The sequence below is a fragment of the Bombina bombina genome, chromosome 5 (assembly GCF_027579735.1).
Source record: "Bombina bombina isolate aBomBom1 chromosome 5, aBomBom1.pri, whole genome shotgun sequence".
Taxonomy (NCBI): domain Eukaryota; kingdom Metazoa; phylum Chordata; class Amphibia; order Anura; family Bombinatoridae; genus Bombina; species Bombina bombina.
The window spans coordinates 512,926,631-512,950,214 of record NC_069503.1 but is presented as its reverse complement, the minus strand read 5'-3'; the positions used below and the strand labels follow the sequence as shown (position 1 = coordinate 512,950,214).

The following is a 23,584-nucleotide window of genomic DNA, read 5'->3' as shown; positions in this document are numbered from 1 at the left end:
TAGGATGCTTGACTTGTAAATTAAACATTCATGATTCAGCTACAGTATATAATTATAAACAACTTTCCAATTTATTTCTATTACCAAATTTGCATTGTTCTTTTGGTATCCTTTGTTGAAGAATAAAGCCGTCCGCTGAAAAGAGCCCCAGAGTGTGCACGTAAAATGCAAAGTCTGTCAAAAGAACTGAAATAACGGGGCAGTCTACAGAGGCAAAAAGTATTATTTAATATAACAGTGTTGGTTATACAAAACTGGCGGAATAGGTAATAAAGCTATTATCTATTTTTTTTTTTTCATACAATAAAAATTCTGGTGTAGACTTTTTTTAAAAAAAGGATACCACAAGAACTAAGCAAAATTGATAACAGAATTAAAATTGGAAAACAGAATTTATGTTTACCTGATAAATTTCTTTCTCCAACGGTGTGTCCGGTCCACGGCTTCATCCTTACTTGTGGGATATTCTCTTCCCCTACAGGAAATGGCAAAGAGAGCACCCAGCAAGAGCTGTCCATATAGTCCCCCCCTCTGGCTCCGTCCCCCAGTCTTTCGACCGACGGTTAGGAGAAAAAGGAGAAACCATAGGGTGCCGTGGTGACTGTAGTGTATAAAGAAAGAAATTTTTCAAACCTGATTAAAAAACCAGGGCGGGCCGTGGACAGGACACACCGTTGGAGAAAGAAATTTATCAGGTAAACATAAATTCTGTTTTCTCCAACATTGGTGTGTCCGGTCCACGGCTTCATCCTTACTTGTGGGAACCAATACCAAAGCTTTAGGACACGGATGAAGGGAGGGAGCAAACCAGGTTACCTAAACGGAAGGCACCACGGCTTGCAAAACCTGTCTCCCAAAAATAGCCTCCGAAGAAGCATAAGTATCGAATTTGTAAAATTTGGCAAAAGTATGCAGAGAAGACCAAGTCGCTGCCTTACAGATCTGATCTACAGAAGCCTCGTTCTTGAAAGCCCATGTGGAAGCCACAGCTCTAGTAGAATGAGCTGTAATTCGTTCAGGAGGCTGCCGTCCGGCAGTCTCATAAGCCAATCGGATGATGCTTTTCAGCCAAAAAGAAAGAGAGGTAGCAGTAGCTTTCTGTCCTCTCTTCTTACCAGAATACACAACAAACAAAGATGATGTCTGTCTGAAATCCTTTGTTGCTTCTAAATAGAACTTTAAAGCACGGACCACATCTAGATTGTGTAACAAGCGTTCCTTCTTTGAAACTGGATTCGGACATAGAAAAGGAACAATTTCCTGGTTAATATTCCTGTTGGAAACGACCTTTGGAAGAAAACCAGGTGTTACAGAAGCATTATTTTGTTGTGAAGAGCTTATTTCCCAGCAATGCCTGAACCAGCCAAGCCAGCGCCTAAGAAGGGCTCCAAGAAAACCGTAACAAGTTTCATTTCATAAAGAGTTAACTCTTTTTTTTTCAGCTTGTAGAAACTATTGTCTAATCACCTCTGGAGCCAGACTGCTAATTGATAAGATGAACTTGTAAACTTGTTATCTTAAGTACTGTAATCCTATTGTGGCCTGTCAAAGGACAGTGCTCTCTATCTAAATGTGTGATGGGGGATTTTGTGCTTCCCCCCCTCTCCCCCTGGGAGTGCCCTGTGTGCATGTTACCTTAATAAAAAGCAGGCTGGGCATCCCAGTCCTGAGTTCTTGTTTGACCCTCAATCGCAGCGTTGACTCGTTTTTGTGGGCAGAAGGGAATCCTAGCTGTACTGCAGCTAAGGGAGATTATTCTATATTTGCGAGACTCATATAGAATACTATGGAAAGCAGCTTCTCCCCTCTTTAGCAATAGGGATCCAGGCTACTAAGCGGTCCATCTCTCAGCGAGACTAAGGGTAACCGTAACATTTGGCGGCAGCGGCGGGATTTTCCTGGATTTCCTAGGAGAGGTACAGAACGGATGGAGAGCGCTTACGAAAAATTGAAGCGTACAACCCTAAAGGATTTACTTGAAAGCAGAGGGGGGTACGCCAGCAACCGGCCGAGGAGAGAGCTGATCGCAGAATTGACCGAACTGGATCAGAGCTTCACAATGGCGGAAACACCGACCACGATTAGTGACGAAAAAACCAGGATTGTTCGGGAAAGGCTCTCATTATACGGGCCGAACCCCTCCATGGAATTGGTACAGCAGTTGATGGCGGAGGCGGACGAGGATATACGAGAGACTCGAGCCCACGAACTCAACCTAGCGAACGCACACCGCAATGCTGAAGCCCCGCAGGTAATCATCCCTGTCGAAAATGCTGGGAGGCCCAAGATACCCTATGCGGCATTTCGACCCTTCCTAGAGAGCGAGACAGGGATTGATGAATATTTGGCGGACTTCGAAAGGCAATGTGCCCTGCAACAGATTCCCAACAGAGAGTGGCCCACGATATTGTCTGGGAAACTATCCGGGCGAGCCCTGGAAGCCTTTCGTACTCTGGGTGCTGAGGAAGTGACACAGTATGAGCTAGTTAAGGAGACACTGTTGCGACGGTACGCTGTAACTCCGGACACGTATCGCCGACAGTTTCGGGGCACGGAAAAGAAGCCTAACGATACCCATATGGAATGGGCGCACCGAATGCGGAGAGCGGCAAATCACTGGCTGAGCGGAAGTAAAGCGGTGACTGGGGAGGAAATTTTACAATTGTTTCTCTTAGAACATTTTTATAATGGCATGGAACAGCAAGGGAAGGAATGGCTGCGAGACAGGCGGCCTTCTACCTTAGAAGAAGCAGCCAAATTGGCCGATGAACATTATGACTCCCGTCTTCACGAACCCATGAACTACCGAGCTCCAGCACGGGTCGAACCCAGAGAGGTTTACCGTGCACCCCCTCGTGCTGAATTCCGAGCCCCGGTGCCCACAGGGCCCGTCCGACACTCAGGACCACCCAATAACAGCTCTGAGCGTCCCAGACCGACTTGCCACCGATGCAAGCAACCAGGGCATTTCATGGCTAGCTGCCCCCTTAATACGCACCAGACACCCAGGAATTACAATTACCCCTCTGGGTCCTATCGTCCGGCCCGGGCCCTCTGTGTTAACCAAGAGGCCCCTATGGAGGGATATGTGGGGCCGCTTCACGAGGCAGACCCTGTATATGCTGCCTCAGATAACCGCCAGCACCATCGGCAGAGGGTATGGCTCGACGGGCGATCTACCGAGGGATTGCGAGACACAGGGGCTACTATCACGCTGGTACAGAGTCATTTGGTGCCAGAGCACAAGCGATCCGTACAGACTGTGGCCGTTAGAGTGGCGGGGGGGGGATGTGTACAAAATTCCAACAGCTAAAGTGCATCTTGATTGGGGAGCGGGAAAGGGGGCTGTGAACGTGGGCCTAATGGATAATTTACCTGCCGAAGTACTACTGGGCAACGATTTGGGCCCCATGACTTCTGCCTATGCTCCAGTATGCAACAACGAGGCGGACCCAGTGACTACACGGGCCCAAGCCCGGACGGAGCGAGAGCTCTCACCAGTGCGGGAGACACAGGTAAGACCTACCCCGACCTTGCCTGACAGGTTAGGCCCCATACCCTGGGACACCCCAGATGCCTTCGAGGCAGAGTCTAAGACTGACCCGACCTTACAAAAGTACCGGGAACGAGCAGAGACCGGAGGGGGCGGGGCAGATAACGAAACATTCTTATGGGAAAAAGGGAAACTATACCGCTGGACAGAGAAAAGGGGACAGCGTAGGCGACAGCTGGTAGTGCCCCACAAATACCGTCAAGAAATCCTCAAAATAGGCCACGACATCCCCTTAGCAGGCCACCTAGCCGTTACCCGTACCCTACACCGCATTACTCACACGTTCTTTTGGCCAGGGGTGCACGCTGACGTTAGAACTTACTGTAACACCTGCGATGTGTGTCAACGAGTAGGAAGGCGAGGCGATCACCCTAAAGCCCAGCTAGTAAATATGCCCATTGTAGAGGAACCCTTCAGCCGGGTTGCTATTGACCTAGTGGGACCACTGGCTACCCCTAGTCCCTCCGGTAAGCGATACATTCTTACCGTAGTGGACTACGCTACCAGGTACCCAGAGGCTGTCGCCCTATCCAACATACAAGCGGATACGGTAGCGAATGCACTAGTACAGGTGTTCTCCCGGGTAGGATTTCCAAAAGAAATCCTATCCGACCGAGGCACCCAATTTACGGCTGAATTGACCCAACAACTCTGGCAGGTTTGCAAAATTAAGTCCCTCCTAAGCTCCCCATACCACCCCCAGACGAACGGGCTGTGTGAGAGGTTCAATGGGACCCTCAAGCAAATGCTCAAGACGTTCACTCAGGAATACCGAGACTGGGAACGCTTCCTGCCGCACCTCCTATTTGCTTATCGGGAGGTGCCCCAGGAAACGACAGGGTTCTCTCCCTTCGAGTTGCTCTACGGAAGAAAGGTACGGGGACCCCTAAACCTGATCCGGGAGCACTGGGAGGGAGAGATGGAGGCTGACGGTGTCCCAATTGTGCCATACGTGCTGGAACTCAGGGACCGAATGGAGCAATTAGCCAAATCCGTGCGGGCTAATCTCCAGTTGGCCCAGAGAAGACAGAAAGTATGGTACGATCGGGGGGCCCGAAAGAGAATCTTCACCATAGGACAAAAGGTGTTAGTACTTAAGCCGGTGAAGACAAATTGCAGGCGTCCTGGCAGGGTCCCTACCAGATCGTAGAGAAAAGGGGAGACACCACTTATGTGATAGCTAGCTGCCACGACAACAATCTTAGAAAGACATTCCATGTAAACATGCTCAAGGAATATTTTGAGTGACCAGAGAACGTGACGGCCGTATGTTGTTCCCCTCAGGAAGACCCCGACAGTTTACCCATTCCAGACCTATTAGAAAAGAGCCTCCCCACAGGTATAGTGGCGCAGGTTCAGATAGGGGACCGACTTAGCCCCACTGAAAGGGAGCAGCTCAACCAACTCCTCCAGTCCAAACACCTCACCTTCTCCCCGAAGCCAGGGTACACTACTTTAACCACCCACCAGGTAGATACTCCGGGACAAGCTCCCTTGCGCCAGGCTCCGTACCGAATCCCCGAAGCAGTTAGGACAGGAATGAAGAAGGAGATCGATGAGATGCTCCAGCTCAGGGTAATTGAGCCCTCCGATAGTCCCTGGGCCTCCCCAGTTGTCTTGGTGCCCAAGAAAGATGGGACCACCCGGTTCTGCGTAGACTATCGGAGGCTCAATGAAAATACCGTGACGGACGCTTACCCTATGCCCAGGGTAGACGAGCTACTCGATCGTATAGCCAGGGGAAATTACCTGACCACTATTGACCTCTGCAAAGGTTACTGGCAGATTCCCCTGGCCCCGGAAGCTATCCCCAAGTCGGCATTCGTCACCCCATTCGGCTTATATCAGTTTAGGGTAATGCCGTTTGGGATGAAGAATGCCCCAGCTACATTCCAGCGCTTGGTGGATAGGCTCCTGGATGGCTTCCAGAGTTTTGCTTGCGCCTACCTGGACGACATAGCGATCCACAGCGAGTCCTGGGAGGACCACTTAGCTCATGTGGGAATGGTTCTGGATCAGATCCGGGCTGCTGGCCTGACTCTGAAGCCAGAAAAATGCCACTTTGGGATGGCCGAGGTACAGTACCTGGGTCACCGGGTGGGGTGTGGAAAGCAGCGACCAGAGCCGGCCAAAATAGAAGCTGTCGCCAATTGGCCCACCCCCATCACTAAGACTCAGGTCCTAGCCTTCCTGGGCACGGCAGGGTACTATAGACGGTTCGTACCAGACTACAGCACACTTGCCAAACCCCTGACTGACTTGACCAAGAAGAACTTACCTCGACAGGTCCTGTGGTCTCCCCACTGTGAAACGGCTTACCAGGCTCTCAAAAATGCTCTAATTAACGCTCCTGTCTTGGCGGCCCCAGCCCTTAACAAACGTTTTATCGTCCATACAGATGCTTCCATGTTCGGGCTGGGAGCCGTCCTCAGCCAAGTAGGCGAAGATGGAGGGGAGCATCCAGTTGCCTACATCAGCCGGAAGCTCTTGCCCCGCGAAGTCAGCTATGCAGCGGTCGAAAAGGAGTGTTTGGCTTTGGTGTGGGCATTAAAGAAATTGACTCCCTATTTATATGGTCAGGAGTTCACTCTGGTCACCGACCATAACCCGTTGGTTTGGCTGAACCGGGTCTCTGGAGATAACGGCAGGCTATTACGTTGGAGCTTATCGTTGCAAACCTTCAATTTCACCATTACTTACAGACCTGGGAAACAGAATGGCAACGCCGACGGGTTGTCCAGACAAACCGACCTCAGCCCCGCATAACCAGCGGTCTGGACAGCCTTAGTCTGCCCCGAAAAGGGGTCAGACCGTGTCTGCCAGAGTGTTCCACAGAAAGGGAGCAATGTTACAGAAGCATTAGTTATTTTGTTGTGAAGAGCTTATTTCCCAGCAATGCCTGAACCAGCCAAGCCAGCGCCTAAGAAGGGCTCCAAGAAAACCGTAACAAGTTTCATTTCATAAAGAGTTAACTCTTTTTTTTCAGCTTGTAGAAACGATTGTCTAATCACCTCTGGAGCCAGACTGCTAATTGATAAGATGAACTTGTAAACTTGTTATCTTAAGTACTGTAATCCTATTGTGGCCTGTCAAAGGACAGTGCTCTCTATCTAAATGTGTGATGGGGGATTTTGTGCTTCCCCCCCTCTCCCCCTGGGAGTGCCCTGTGTGCATGTTACCTTAATAAAAAGCAGGCTGGGCATCCCAGTCCTGAGTTCTTGTTTGACCCTCAATCGCAGCGTTGACTCGTTTTTGTGGGCAGAAGGGTATCCTAGCTGTACTGCAGCTAAGGGAGATTATTCTATATTTGCGAGACTCATATAGAATACTATGGAAAGCAGCTTCTCCCCTCTTTAGCAATAGGGATCCAGGCTACTAAGCGGTCCATCTCTCAGCGAGACTAAGGGTAACCGTAACACCAGGCTTGGTACGTAAAACTACCTTATCTGAATGGAATACCAGATAGGGAGAAGCACACTGCAAAGCAGATAATTCAGAAACTCTTTTAGCAGAAGAAATAGCAACCAAAAACAGAACTTTTTAAGATAATAACTTAATATCTATGGAATGCATGGGTTCAAACGGAACCCCCTGAAGAACTGAAAGAACTAAATTTAGACTCCAAGGAGGAGTCATGGGTCTGTAAACAGGCTTGATTCTAACAAACGCCTGTACATCTGGCACTGCTGCCAGACGTTTGTGTAACAAAACAGACAGAGCAGATATCTGTCCTTTTAAGAAACTAGCTGACAAACCTTTTTCCAGACCTTCTTGGAGAAAGGAAAGTATCCTAGGGATTTTAATTCTACTCCAAGGGAACCCCTTGGATTCGCACCAACTGATATATTTTTGCCATATCTTATGGTAAATCTTCCTAGTTACAGGTTTTCTGGCTTGAACCAGAGTATCTATGACAATCTGAAAACCCACGCTTAGATAGAATCAAGCGTTCAATTTCCAAGCAGTCAGCTGGAGAGAGACTAGATTTGGATGTTCGAACGGACCTTGTACCAGAAGATCCTGTCTCAAAGGTAGCTTCCATGGTGGAGCCGATGACATATTCACCAGGTCTGCATACCAAGTCCTGCGTGGCCACGCAAGGGCTATCAGAATCACTGAGGCCTGCTCCTGTTTGATCCTGGCTACAAGCCTGGGAAGGAGAGGGAACGGTGGAAACACATAAGCTAGGTTGAACGACCAAGGCGCCACTAATGCATCCACCAGTGTTGCCTTGGGGTCCCTGGATCTGGATCCATATCGAGGAACCTTGGCGTTCTGGCGAGACGCCATCAGATCCATATCTGGAATGCCCCATAGTTGAGTTAACTGGGCAAAAACCTCCGGGTGGAGTTCCAACTCCCCCGGATGAAAAGTCTGTTGACTCAGATAATCCGCCTCCCAGTTGTCCACTCCTGGGATGTGAATTGCAGATAGGTGGCAGGAGTGATCCTCCGCCCATTTGATGATCTTGGATACCTCTCTCATCGCTAAGGAACTCTTCGTTCCCCCCTGATGATTGATGTACGCTACAGTCGTCATGTTGTCCGACTGGAACCTTATGAATTTGGCCTTTGCTAGGTGAGGCCACGCCAGGAGCGCATTGAATATCGCTCTCAGTTCTAAAATGTTTATCGGAAGAAGAGACTCTTCTCAAGACCATAGACCTTGAGCTTTCAGAGATTCCCAGACCGCACCCCAGCCTAAGAGACTGGCGTTGGTCGTGACAATGACTCACTCTGGTCTGCGGAAACTCATTCCCTGAGACAGGTGATCGTGAGACAACCACCAGCAGAGAGAATCCCTGGTTACCTGGTCTACTTGGATCTGGGGAGACAAGTCTGCATAGTCCCCATTCCACTGATTGAGCATGCACAGTTGTAATGGTCTTAGAGGAATTCGAGCAAAAGGAACTATGTCCATTGCTGCAACCATCAATGCTACTACTTCCATGCACTGAGCTATGGAAGGCTGAATAGAGTGAAGAACTTGACAAGCGTTTAGAAGCTTTAACCTTCTGACCTCTGTCAGGAAGATCTTCATTTCTAAAGAATCTATTATTGTTCCCAAAAAGGGAACTCTTGTTGACGGGGACAGGGAACTCTTTTCTACGTTCACCTTCCACCCGTGAGACCTGAGAAAGGCTAGAACAATGTCTGTATGAGCCCTTGCTTTGGAAAGAGACGACGCTTGGATTAGAATGTCGTCTAGATAAGGTGCTACAGCAATGCCCCTCGGTCTTAGAACCGCTAGAAGGGACCCTAGCACCTTTTTGAAGATTCTGGGAGCAGTGGCTAAACCGAACGGAAGAGCCACGAACTGGTAATGTTTGTCCAGAAAGGCGAACCTCAGGAACTGATGATGATCTTTGTGGATAGGAATATGCAGGTACGCATCCTTTAAGTCCACAGTAGTCATATATTGACCTTCCTGGATTGTTGGCAAAATTGTCCGAATGGTTTCCATTTTGAATGATGGAACTCTGAGGAATTTGTTTAGGATTTTTAGATCCAGAATTAGCCTGAAAGTTCCCTCTTTTTTTGGAACTACAAACAGGTTTGAGTAAAAACCCAGACCTTGTTCCGCTGTTGGAACTGGGTTTATCACTCCCATTTTTAATAGGTCTCCTACGCAATGTAAGAATGCCTGTCTCTTTATCTGGTCTGAAGATAAACGAGACATGTGGAACCTTCCCCTTGGAGGAAGTTCCTCTAACTCTAGAAGATACCCCTGAGAGACTATTTCTAGCGCCCAGGGATCCAGAACGTCTCTTGCCCAAGCCTGAGCGAAGAGAGAAAGTCTGCCCCCCACTAGATCCGGTCCCGCATCGGGGGATACCCCTTCATGCTGTCTTGGTAGCAGCCGCAGGCTTCTTGGCCTGTTTACCCTTATTCCAGCCTTGCCATGGTTTCCATGCTGGTTTAAGCTGGGAAGATTTGCCTTCTTGTCTGGAGGCCGCAGAGTTAGGATTCCTGAAATTGCGAAAGGAACGAAAATTAGATTTGTTCTTAGCCTTGAAAGGCCTATCCTGTGGAAGGGCATGTCCCTTTCCACCAGTAATGTCCGAAATAATCTCTTTCAATTCCGGCCCGAAAAGGGTCTTACCCTTGAAAGGACTATTAAGCAATTTATTCTTGGACGACACATCCGCCGACCAGGATTTCAGCCAAAGCGCTCTGCGCGCCACTATTGCAAAACCTGAATTTTTCGTCGCTAACTTAGCCAATTGAAAAGCGGCATCCAAAATAAAGGAATTAGCCAATTTTAGTGCGTGAATTCTGTCCATGACTTCATCATATGGAGTCTCTCTTTGGAGCGATTTTTCTAGTTCCTCGAACCAAAAATACGCTGCCGAGGTGACAGGAATAATGCACGAGATTGGTTGAAGAAGGAAACCTTGTTGAACAAATATCTTTTTTAGCAATCCTTCCAATTTTTTATCCATAGGATCTTTAAAAGCGCAACTGTCCTCAACAGGAATAGTTGTGCGCTTAGCTAATGTTGATACTGCCCCCTCAACCTTAGGAACCGTTTGCCATGCGTCCCTTCTGGGGTCAACCATGGGGAACATTTTCTTGAATATAGGAGGCGGAACAAAAGGTATACCTGGCTTTTCCCACTCCTTAGTCACTATGTCCGCCACCCGCTTGGGTATCGGAAAGGCATCAGCGTGCACTGGGACCTCTAAGAATTTGTCCATCTTGCACAATTTCTCTGGAATTACCAAAGAATCACAGTCATCGAGAGTAGTTAGCACCTCCTTAAGCAGGGCGCGGAGATGTTCTAACTTAAATTTAAATAGTACGACATCAGTGTCTGCCTGCTGAGAAACTTTTCCTGAATCAGAAATTTCCCCTTCAGACAGACCCTCCCTCACTACCAATTCAGATTGATGTGAGGGTACAACTGATAAATTGTCCTCAGCGCCAACCTGCTCATCTTCTGTATTTAAAACTGAGCTATCACGCTTTCTAGGGTAGGATGGCAGTTTGGATAACAGATTTGCTATAGAATTATCCATTACTGCTGTTAATTGTTGCATAGTAACAAGCATTGGTGCGCTAGATGTACTAGCCTGCGCGGGCAAAACTGGTGTTGACACAGAAGGAGAGGATGAAGAACTATCCCCACTACCTTCATTAGAAGAATCATCTTGGGCAATCTTATTCAATGTGGCAGGACTGTCCATAACTTGTTTGGACGCTATGACACAATTTGCGCATACATTAAAAGGGGGAACCACCTTGGCTTTCATACACACAGAACATAAGTTATCTGAAGGTATAGACATGTTAGACAGACTTTGGCAGGCTAATAATGCAATAAAAGCGTTTTTAAAGAAAAGCGTTACTGTTCCTTTAAATAATAAACAGGCACACTTTATTTCTGATATTTTGAAAAACAATGAAGGCAATGTTTACAAAATTTTTACCCCAGAGTCCGAATGCCTTGAAAGTATTGCACGCCAAGTTTCAAGACTTTAACCCTTAAAATGAGCAAACCGGAGCTATTTGTTCAATTTTAACAATTTTAATACACTACAATCACAGCCACAGCCTTGCTGCGGCTCTTTACCTTCCCTGAGAGTAATTCAGAACTGAAATAAACCTTCCTGAATCCGTTTTTTGTAGCCACAGGACCCCTCACATGAAGCTGCATGCACTGCCATGGAAGTAAACTGCGAAATTGAGGCGCGAAAATGGGGCCTCCTCCCTCTGCATAACAGAGTGAAGGGGCCTTTCTGAGAGAACTAGTAGTCTAAATGCCAGGCGATAAAAACGTTCCCAAAAGTGCTTTAACATACTCAAAAAACACTCTAAACATGAAATAAATCAATCGATTTAGCCCACAATAGTGTCAACCAGTATAGAGCCCAATAATAAGCCTTAATCTGTTATGAGTCTAAAAAAAAAATGGCTTACTTACCCCATAGGGGAAAATAACAGTCTTCTAGCATTAACATGTCTTGTTAGAAATATGACTGATCATATCTGTAGCAGATAAGCCTGCAAACTGTTCCCCCCAACTGAAGTTCTCTGGTTTCAACAGTCCTGCGTGGGAACAGCAACCGATTTTAGTTACTACTGCTAAAATCATACTCCTCTTAACAGAAATCTTCTTCATTTTCTGTTGTAGAGTAAATAGTACAAACCGGCACTATTTTAAAATAAACTCTTGATAGAAGAAATAAAAAACTACAACTAACACCACATACTCTTTACCATCCCCGTGGAGATGCTACTTGTTCAGAACGGCAAAGAGAATGACTGGGGGGCGGAGCCAGAGGGGGGACTATATGGACAGCTCTTGCTGGGTGCTCTCTTTGCCATTTCCTGTAGGGGAAGAGAATATCCCACAAGTAAGCATGAAGCCGTGGACCGGACACACCAATGTTGGAGAAAGTTGTTTAAAATATCACTCTATCCAATCCATTTAAGTTTATTTTTTACCACAGGCTGTTATGATCCCATGTGCAAGTACATTGAACATTTACATTAATAAAAAGCTTCCTAGGCTCTGAGATCAGGCCAATCTTTAAGAAGCTAAAACATTGTTTCTTTGGTCTTAAAAAAAAAAAAAAAAGCTATATTGACCCAGAAAATACCATGTAATGCCCCTTTAAAAAAAGATAGATATAACCTAGGACTAACAACTGCTTTCCCTATTCCTTTAAGGATAAAAGTATATTGAAATTAAAAGTACAGTCAAACCACAGAAAGACAATGCAAGGACAAGTGGACAACATTACAGGGTCATTAGTGTGGTAAAATTACATGCTCCAAAGCTAGGTGTTTAGCACCTGTAAAGGGTAAAAAGACGTTTAAAGTCACACAGAGTACTGCTAGCCCAAGCAGATACAATCAATAGCACCAGTCGCGCAGATGTTAAACTAGTGCTACCAATTGGGACCAGCACTGCTTTGCTGGTTCAAAGTGCTTCTACTTTGTGTTGACAACTTGCGTGTTAAACACACATTAATGCAGGGTTGTTAGTCTTAAAATGCCATGGTTTGACTATTATCACTAATTATACTAAAATAACAATGCAACAAAAATTATCTACTGTTATACAGGAAACGGCTCAAATACTATGAATTTAAGGTCTTTACAACAATTTAACTCTTACCTGTTGTAACAAGAGAGGCACAAACATTTCTTTTGACAATGAACTAGACACGTGTTGGCTGTATGTCAACGGGTGCTGTAGATCTGATAACTTTAGCATCACCTGCAGATACGGGGGAAAAAAAAATACATACTACTTAACGTAAGAAACAGGACATTGTGATAAGTTTACCTTGCTTATAGTTAATACTCAAACATTAAATATGAACATAAAGTGTTAAGGTCTATATTCTGGGCTGTACAATATAGAAGGAGATTTATAGGTTTAAGTGGTTAGTTATATGACCAAATGCTTCAAAACTACAGCCTAACAGTCGCTCCATATCATAATTTCATAAATGCAACAAATATTAAAAAAAAGTCTAAAAAAGGGAGCAATAATAAATGCAACAGAATAGAGTTTACCATGAATGTTAGCTGTGCATTTTCTGGGTTGGGCTTGCATGGGACATATGATGGGGAGCATGACCTAAGGCTGAGGAGACAAACTTGTAATGTACCACAGTATAAAACTAGCCTTGGGTAGCTTCAGCAGGGGCCCTCTGCTTCCACTTCCCAAAGACACCGCTGCTATGAAGAGCGTTTACTGTACCTACTGCTAATGAACATGTATGGAGAAGAGAGATCTTTGCCAAAGAGGAGTTACTTGAATATAGCATGTGTGAAGCAGTCATGTAGAAAAAACAAGACAAGGGTCCTTAGAGTACTTTAAAAAGGTGCGATACTCCATTTTTTAAGTGGTCATATAAAGGTTAATGGAAATAATATATAATTGTCATTAAAATATTGATATATTTAGGGATTATTATATCTTTACTGCATGTCCAAAGGCTTCAGAGACCATTTACAATCCACCATAGCTTTACAGCTGTACTCATGGGCACTGGGAGCAGGTGCGGACTGCTCCAAGTGTCCACAAGCACAGCTGCCACCATGACAGAGAGCTCACAGCAACGTCTGCCAATGACCATGATGGGCTTAAAAAGTACTTTAATAGAAGAAAATGCATTAGGCTATTTTTATTTAATATAGACTATAAAGTCACAAACTTTACTTTGAAAAATAAGGGAAAAAGGGAAAATGAAAATGCTATATTAGAGGCAATAAAATTATTTTATTTTAAAATTATCATGCTCATAGGCATCAAGAGACAATTTACAATCCACCATAGCTTTACAGCTGTATCCATGGGCACAGGCACGCACTGCTCCACATGTCCATAAAAACAGCTGCCACCATGGGCAGAGAGCTCACTGTAACATCTGCCAGTGATCATGTTCGGTCTAACAGGACAGAAGTAAATTATGCTGTTAAGCAGCCATTGAACATAGGGGGAAATGAAATGCCATGCTAGAGGCAGTAATTATTTTAGACTATACATGCCCAAAGGCTTCAGAAACAGTTTACGCCCCACCATAGCCTTACAGCTGTAGCCACGGGCACCAGAAGCAGGTGCGGACTGCTCTTAGTGTCCGCAAACTACAGCTGCCACCATGTGCAGAGAGCTCACTACAACGTCTGCCAGTGACCATGTTGGGGCTATCAGGAGGGAAGAAAGTAAATTATGCTGTTAAGCAGCCATTGAAAATAGGGGGGGGGGGGGGGGAATTAAATGCCATGCTAGGGGCAGTAATTAATTTTAGACTAGTACATGTCCAAAGGCTTCAGAAACAGTTTACACCCCACCCATAGATTTACAGCTGTAGTCACGGGCACCAGGAGCAGGTGCGGACTGCTCTTAGTGTCCGCAAACTACAGCTGCCACCATGTGCAGAGAGCTCACTACGTCGTCTGCCAGTGACCATGTTAGGGCTATCAGGAGGGAAGAAAGTAAATTATGCTGTTAAGCAGCCATTGAAAATAGGGAGGGGGAATTAAATGCCATGCTAGAGGCAGTAATTAATTTTAGACTAGTACATGTCCAAAGGCTTCAGAAACAGTTTACACCCCACCCATAGATTTACAGCTGTAGTCACGGGCACCAGGAGCAGGTGCGGACTGCTCTTAGTGTCCGCAAACTACAGCTGCCACCATGTGCAGAGAGCTCACCGTAACATCTGCCAGTGACCATGTTGGGCTTAACGGGAGAGAAGTAAATTATGCTGTTAAGCAGCCATTGAAAATAGGAGGAAATAAAATGCCATGCTAGAGGCAGTAATTAATTATTTTAGACTAGTTACATGTGCAGAGGCTTCAGAAACAGTTTACTCCCCACCCGTAGCTTTACAGCTGTAGTCACGGGCACCAGGAGCAGCCGCGGACTGCTCTTAGTGTCCACAAACTACAGCTGCCACCATGTGCAGAGAGCTCACTGTAACGTCTGCCAATGACCATGTAACACCTACATATTAATAACCTGTACTTACCTGCAAACTGGCCTCATAACCATGTGGAAGAAATGTAAGCCGTCATATGCTTGAAGTTTCCATAAAGCCATTCTGCCGTGCCATCATCCGTCTAACCACTGGAGCCATTTTTGAGCTGAACAGTTATTCCAAACAAGCCAGCTAGAAGAGACAAAACAGACTTAATACATCTATGTTCTAGATTCCAATTAGAGAAGTAACCTAGCAGAGGTAGTCTGGATATGGAAACAGTATACAAAGTGATTATAATAATTTGAGAAATCATTCTTTAGCCTGTGAGAGAAAATATTCATACATACTTAAAGGGACAGTTTACTCAAAAAGATGTTTTCCCATTTAATTTGTTCAAAATTATCTATTTTACCTGCTGGAGTGCATTGAGTTGTTTACAAGTAGCTAGTTTATACCCTTATTTTGGCATCTGAAATAGCTGATTTAGCCTGTGGTATCCCAACCTATACAGAAAGTTTTTGGACTCAAAACGAACAGTCATTTCGGGAACAAAAACCATTAAAAAAATTAACTTGACATTTACATTTTTATAATTAACATCCATTATTACTTTTTTCTCCATTTTTAAGTTATTTACCTTTTAAATTTATAAGCTTTCCAGCGCCCTCTGAAATCAACTTTCAAAGACCAATAAGCAGGCCAGTCGTATGACCTATGTACACCTGCTCATAAGCAGACTGTCTGGTTTATTCATCCATGCTCAGAAACTGAGCAGTGTTAGAGAATGCTGGTGCACTGCACAAGGAAAAGTATTTGCATTTTTTGTCTACCAAGCTCCATACAGTGGGTGTCCCAGACTACCTCATCAACAGTGCTAAACTGGGAGCTTCCAAGTAAGTTTGTAACACAAATTATACTGGATTTTTAGATCAGTATCTGTGTATATTCTTCTTCATAGTAGTGTCTATTGCATGCAGTTATATGAAAATTGGTGTATACTGTCCCTTTAATGATTTCATATACTTGTAGTTGCTTAATCAAAATAAAAGCCATTAGCTTTTAATGTGTTAGTAAAATATTGTACATCTACAAAACAGAATCTTTTATTATGGCTCTTTTAAAAAAGGGACAGACTGCTCAAGAATTCTTATTGTTTAAAAGGGTAGATAATCCCTTTATAATCCATTCCCCAGTTTTGCATAATAACCAACACTGTTATAGAAATATACTTTTTACCTCCGATTAACTTGCATCTAAGCTTCTGAAGACTGCCTCCTTATCTCAGATCTTTTGACAGACTTGCAGGTCAGGCAATAAATGTGCTTACTCTTAAATAACTCCACGGCTGTGTGCACAATGTTATTTATATGAAACACGTGAACTAACGTCCTCTAGGAGTGGAAAACTCAAATACATTCAGATAAGAGGAGTCCTTCAAGGGCTTAGAAATTCGCATATGAGCTTACCTAGGTTAGTTTTCAAATAAGAATACCAAAAGAACAAAGCAAATTGAATTGGAAAGTTGTTTAAAATTGCATGCACTATCTGAATCATGAATGTTTAATTCTGACTAGACTGTCCCTTTAAAGGGACATTATACACATTTTTTCTTTGCATAAATGTTTTGTAAATAATCTATTTATATAGCCCATAAAAATTTTTGTTTGCTTATTTTTAAATAACATTGCTCTGATTTTCAGACTCCTAACCAAGCCCCAACGTTTTAGGAGAATACCGTCAGCTACCTACTCCAGCTTCCTCCTGCTTGTGTAAAGGGTATTTTCATATGCAAAAGAAGGGAGAGGGGGGAGTGTCTTATTTCCCACTTGCAGTGGACTTTCCAGCTACCTTTTCAACAGAGCTAAACAGAGCTTTTAAGTAAGTTTTTAAACCGTTTTATACTGGATTTTTATATCAGTATCTGTGCATGTTCCCAGCTGCAGCTTAAAATAAAAAAATAGGAAGAAATGAACAGCAGCCAATCAGCATCAGCAGTGCTGTGGTCATGAACTCTTTTACTGTGATCTCATGAGATTTCATAGTAGACTTTCTTAAACTGAATAGGGAAACATGAGTGTGCACGAGGCTCACTCCCTTGCCTATCCTTTGACAGGCATATTGATTTGCTGCTTAAAGTTCTTTACAATGGGGTGTGAATACTTTGAGGTAAAATATATTTCTTTTTTACATAAAGATGTTCAGGTGATATTTTCTAGTCTGCTTTTTACAGCTATGCTGCATCACTTTCAAGTGTTTCAACATTTGGGTAGCAAGGCCCTTCAAGAAGGCCTCTCTCTTCACCTGGTTTGCAGATAACCTTGACAGGATAAATATGCCCCTGTGGGGACAAGACTTGAACCCTATCCTGTATCCCTGGGATACTACTTCCACAGCTGACTTAGAGGAAGGTTTCTTGGATTGCTTCCTCTTATTCCAAGGTTGACAGGACCTCTATGAAGTCCTGGATTGCTCCAAGTTTTAAGAAGAGGAGGAAGGCTTTTGTCCATTGAAGTTGTGAAACGAACGAAAAATTAGAATTCTGGCGACCGTTCTTGTCCTGAGGTAAGAAAGATCCCTTTCCACCAGTAACTTTGGAAATGATCTCAGCCAAACCAAATGACGTCTGAAAAAAGGTAAAGACAGAAGTTTTGACTTGGATGTTACATCCGCAGACCAAGACTTTAGTCACAGAGCCCTGAGAGCTAAAACCGTGAAACTGGAAATTTCGTCTCCCAGCCTAACAACTTGCATGCTGGCGTCACAGATAAAAGGTATTAGCCAGCTTTAGAGCTTTGATCCTATCCTGGATCTCCTTTAATGGTAGTCTCCTCCGAAATTAGGTCAGAAAAGGAGTCACACCAATAAGAAGCTGCACCAGCAACTGTCGCAATACGGGCAAACCCTGATGAAGAAACATCTTTCTTAAGTAAGCTTCAAGTTTCTTATCCATAGGGTCCTTAAAAGAGGAACCATCCTCAAGAGAAATAGTGGTTCTCTTGGCTAGAGTGAATATAGCACCCTCTACCTTAGGCACCGTGCACCACAGGTCACCCATTGTGCGCAACAGGAAATAACTTTTTAAAAACAGGAGACGGGGAAAAAAGGAATTCCTGGCTTTTCCCATTCATAAGTTATAAATGTCAGACATGTGGTCTGGAATAGAAAAAACCTCCACAGATGAAGGTTTGACGTTAAACTCTGTAAAGTTTATTATACCTCTTAGGAGTCTCAGCAACAGTAAAGTTGGAGTCATCCAAAGTAACTAGCACCCTCCTTCAAGAGTAAACAGAGGTGCTCAAGCTTAAATCTAATATTAACCTACTCTGAATCTGCTGTACTAGCAACTGCAGTTTCAGAATTGAAGATCTCTCCCTCAAAATGATCCTCCTCAGATAGACTTACTAACGCAGCCTTGGCGGAATCAGAACTCTTAGAATTGGATACGTTCTTAGACTTCCTCTTTCTCTTACCAGCAATAGGTAAAGCAGATATGGCTGCAGAAACCACAGACGTTAGTTGTGCAGCAAAATCTCCTGGTAAATATACCCCCCCAGGAACAGGTTGAAAAGGTAACGCAGAGCACTACATGTGAAACCACTAAAGCTTGAGACGTTTGATGAGAAAGCTGAGGCATGGCACGGTCAACATTATCCTGAGAGACTGATGGCTCTGAGAGGGAATCTTTATTTTAGACAGTGTTTTATTTAAACATGTGGAGCAGAACTGCACAGGAGGAATAATCTGAGCCTCCAAGCAATAAACATTTGTCAAAATACAATTCAAGGACTTTATCCTTGTATTCTTACTAGATAAAGTTCCCAACAGTAATTAAGACCAATAAAAATAGAACAAGAACTACATTATACATTTATAAAAATGTCCTAGGTTACAATAATAAACCTCCAGGAAATAGTGAATAATTATAGTAATTTGGACTTCTAGTCCTAAGAAAAAATAAGGCACTGCTATACCTCAGATCCACTGAGGAAACTTACCAACCCGGTGACCAGGAACCCACTAGTAAAACTAAAGAATAGATCTCTTCAACTCAGACAATTGAGCAAATGCAGAGACGCTCCGCTCTCCCAGCCGGCAGTGAAGAGAAGCCAAAATGGAAGAGCGGAGAGGGATAACGTGATCACATAGGGAAAAAAAACTGATGCGCCACACTCCAAGTACTAACTGACAAACTAGACGGCGCGCAATTTCCCTAATGAAAAGTGCAACTGTAATCCTCACACAGTGAAAATGCTACACAAATGCATAAATAATTAGGTCCCTCTTTTAATCAAACGTTCAGAACACTATTAGGACAATAAATCCATAAGCCCAATTAAAACCTCTCAAGCTAGACTCATACACAGGGGATAAAACCATTAACCCCTTGAGTTCCTAAGCATTTCAGTGCCCTGCAGAGCTGCTTAACTGATACCCCCATAATTATTAAAGGGACACTGTACTTAAAATTTTTCTTTCATGATTCAGATTGAGCATGACATTTTAAGCAACTTTCTAATTTACTCCTATTATCAATTTTTCTTCGTTCTCTTGCTATCATTATTTGAAAAAGAAGGCATCTAAGCTTTTTTTTGGTTTCAGTACTCTGGACAGCATTTTTTTATTGGTGGATGAATTTATCCACCAATCAGCAAGGACAACCCAGGTTGTTCACCAAAAATGGGCCGGCATCTGAACTTACATTTCAAATAAAGATTACCAAGAGAATGAAGAAAATTTGATAATAGGAGTAAATTAGAAAGTTGCTTAAAATTTCATGCTCAATCTGAATCACGAAATAATTTTTTGGGGTACAGTGTCCCTTTAAAGGAGAAATTTGTCCCATTAAATTGTCCAGAGGATTAACCCTCCAAAGTACTGGCTCCTTCCAACCACCTAAGTCAACGATCTACATCAGCTGCTCCGCCAGTCTCTACACTGGCTCCCCATACACTCCAGAATACAATTTAAAGTATTAGCCCTAACCTACAAAGCACTCAACAGTAACTCCCAACTATATTTCTCTCTTATCGTGAAATATTCCCCATCCCGTCCTCTTCGATTAACCTCTGACCTACGTCTCTACACTCCTGTTATCTCTACGTCCCACTCCCGCCTCCAAGACTTCACACGTGCTGCTCCTATCCTCTGGAACTCTCTACCCCGCTTCATTAGACTGTCTACAACCTTGTATAGCTTCAGACGATCCTTGAAAACTCATCTATTCAGAGAGTGTTACCATCTCTCCTCCATTCCGCATCCGAACCAAACTAAAACATGTACATGAACTGCCTGACTCACTGCTGCAAATACAACCGATTTAACAAGCTACCCCAACCTTATGTCTCTGCACCCTAAACCTATAGACTGTGAGCTCTCCGGAGCAGGGCATAATTTCTGCTATTGGCTCCCTGGGGGAAAGGCTTGGACAATGGGTTGATGCACAACTACAACCCATCGTACAAGCATTACCAGGGTTCCTCAGAGACACTAAACATCTTATCAGATTATTGCAAGATGTAAAGTGGAGTGAAGACTATCATCTTGTGACTATAGATGTGGTCTCACTCTACTCTTGCATCCCACACACTCTGGGCATTAAAGCTATACAAAATATGCTCGTGAGGTATTCAGGCTATGAAGATAAGCTTATAGATTATATCTTACAGGCTATTAACTTTCTACTGAATAGAAACTATTTCATATTCAATGGGGAGTTTTTTCTACAGTTGAGGGGTACAGCGATGGGGGCGAAATTCGCCCCCTCGTATGCAAACCTCTTTTTTTTTTTTTTTTTAGTAATTTTTCTTTTATTGAAAGTAAAAAAACAAAAAAGACAAAAACAAATCTCTAATAAAAATATGCCATACAAGGCAAAATGACAGGTTTGATAAAGATACAAATATATATACATTATATAAGAAAAAAAAAAAAAAAAAAAGTTAATGTCATACACACAATATTGACATACATTGACCGTTTATATCATTACACCAATGAGCTAAGCCCAGTAGCCCATGTCTTTCAGACGTCTTTAAATAAAAAAACTATACTTAATATTACAATAATAAAAGACGACTAGACATGGTATCATAGCTCAAATAGTGTAGACTAACTCAAACAATAATAACCAATAGGGCACAAATGAGGTTTATAATACGTAATATCATCTAAGCTTAATACACTTAAGCCATAAGGACCCAAAAAGTAAATAACTTAACAGTCTAGAGCTCATCATTTTAACTTGCTGGGACTGAAAAAAAGAAAAATAATTTTTTACCACTTACTTAATTTAGTTTCCCTAAAAAAAGAAAAAGGAAAGAAAAAGTAAATTAAGTTCCTCCTCTCTCCCCAACCCCCCCCCTCCCCTCGCCCCCTCCCCCCTCAATCAGTGTTAAAGCCATCATTATGAATGATCGTTTATCTTGGTTCATAGCGCTCCTATTCCCTATAACTGGAAATCCATGAAGCCGGAAAATCACCATGCAGTACAAAATCTGCAAAACTATCTGAACTTAAAAAAGGGAATAAGATACGTTTTTGGATGGATAAGGTATAGGACTTAATTATGGGTAACCAGTCAAAAATGAATTTTTTTATTTTTTTTTCATTAGAGGATTTAAGGTGAAAAGATTCAAAAATTATTTGATTCTGTATCTCTTGCGTAACCATAGCGAAGGAGGGTACATACTTTGATTTCCAATTTTTTGTGATGAGATGTCTAATAGACATAATAATGGATACTAAAGTTTTTAATCTCAGAAGAGAATCATTGACATGGAAATTTAAGAAAATGATATTTTCTGAGTTAAATGAGACTACAGTAGCATAGTGTTTTTTTAACCAGAAGGCAAGTTTATTCCATAATTGTTTTAATTTTGGGCAATAGTAAAACATGTGTAAAAGGTCTGCCTTGAAATATGTACATCGAGGGCATTTAGCGGATTGTGAGCTATACATTTTTGCCAGCCTAGCAGGTGTTATATATGACCTATTTATGATTTTAAAATGAGACTCTTTCCAGCTGGATGGAATTCGACATTTGTTTACTAAAGTACAACTATCCTTTAATTCTCCGTCTTCCAAGTTTGGACAATCTTGTGACCATGAAGCAGAGATATCATTAAGACTGAGTAGATTCTGTTTGTTGAGCATAATGTCATACATGAGAGAGATTGAAGTTGATCCCGTTTTGTATTTTAAAATACATTTTTTAATATCGGACCACGCTAGGCACCGACCCAGCTCCCAATTATGTCTATTGAGGTAGTGTCTTATCTGAAAATAAGCAAACATATCTTGTCTGGAGAGATCAAATTGCGTGACAAGAGACTCAAATGAACATATATAGCCATCCTCATGAAAAATTTGATATATATTAATAAGTCCTTTATCCATCCAATTCTTGAAAGTTGCCTGGGAATAACCAGGAGAGAAATCGACCACTCCAATTATTGGGAGTAATTCGGAAAAAGAGTAATCAACACCAGTAATAGAGCAAAATTTCTGCCAAGCTCTAATAATGTTATTTATAGTTATCAATCCCTTGATATTATAGGGTAACTCCTTTACTGGACAGTGCAAACTAGCTTTAATAGAGAAGGGAGTTATCATATAATTTTCCATTATCGAGCATGAAAAAATATTTGTGTCCGCTAACCAGTCTATGGCGATTTTAGCTAAGCAGGCGATATTGTAATATTGTATATTTGGCAACGCTAGTCCCGTGGAATCACGTGAGTTCATTAGTTTTTTAAGTGCAATACGTGGTTTCTTATTTTTCCAAATAAATCTAGAGAAGAAAGAATATAATTTATGTTGATCTATCGCAGGAATCAGTAAGGGTAGGTTCTGAAGCGGATATAATAATCGAGGAAATACGATTGTCTTAACAAGGCTAACGCGCGCCGAAATCGACAAAGGAAGAGAGGTCCAATTTTCTAGATCAGTTTTAATCTTCCTCATCAAGGGAGGAAAATTCAACTGATACCAGCAATTGGGATTGGGATGAATATAAATACCTAAATATTTAAGTGTTTCTGATGTTTGGAACGGGAAGTTAAACTTGGCACGGCTATCCTTTTTAATCCACATTAGTTCACTTTTTTTTGAGTTGATTTTATAACCTGAAAATGAACTAAAAGTGCTTAGGCAATTTAAGAGAGCAGGAATTTCTTGTACAGGATCTCCTAAAAATATCAGGTGGTCATCTGCATAGATTAGAAGTTTTAAAACTTGTGGGCCAATTCTGATACCACTAATAACGTCTCTAAGCCAAATTGCTAATGGTTCGAGAGCTATATTGAAAAGAAATGGCGAGAGAGGGCAGCCTTGCCTAGTACCTCTACCTAATGTCAGCGCAGGAGAGACATTAGAGTTAACTAAAAGATATGAAATTGGGTTTCTATAGATATTATGTATGAATCGGGTAAATTGATTTCTAAAGCCAAATTGTTCAAGCGCTCTAAATAGGTGATTCCAGGCGATTGCGTCAAACGCTTTTTCGGCGTCGAGGCTAACTAGGGCTTTGTCTTGTTTAACTTGTGTGAGTTGTGTTGGATCAGTATTATATAAGTAATCTATACATGTAAGTA

General features: G+C 42.9%; 1 long non-coding RNA gene across 1 annotated transcript in view; it reads right to left on the bottom strand.

The window, feature by feature from the left end:
• LOC128659409 (uncharacterized) overlaps nucleotides 1–23,584 on the bottom strand; it is an 84,860-nt gene that overhangs the window by 15,774 nt on the left and 45,502 nt on the right. The window contains exons 4-5 of the long non-coding RNA XR_008402370.1: nucleotides 15,042–15,182; nucleotides 12,677–12,778 (exon numbers count right to left, since the gene is read on the bottom strand). This is a non-coding gene — a long non-coding RNA (uncharacterized LOC128659409). The remainder of the gene's footprint in view (nucleotides 1–12,676; nucleotides 12,779–15,041; nucleotides 15,183–23,584) is intronic.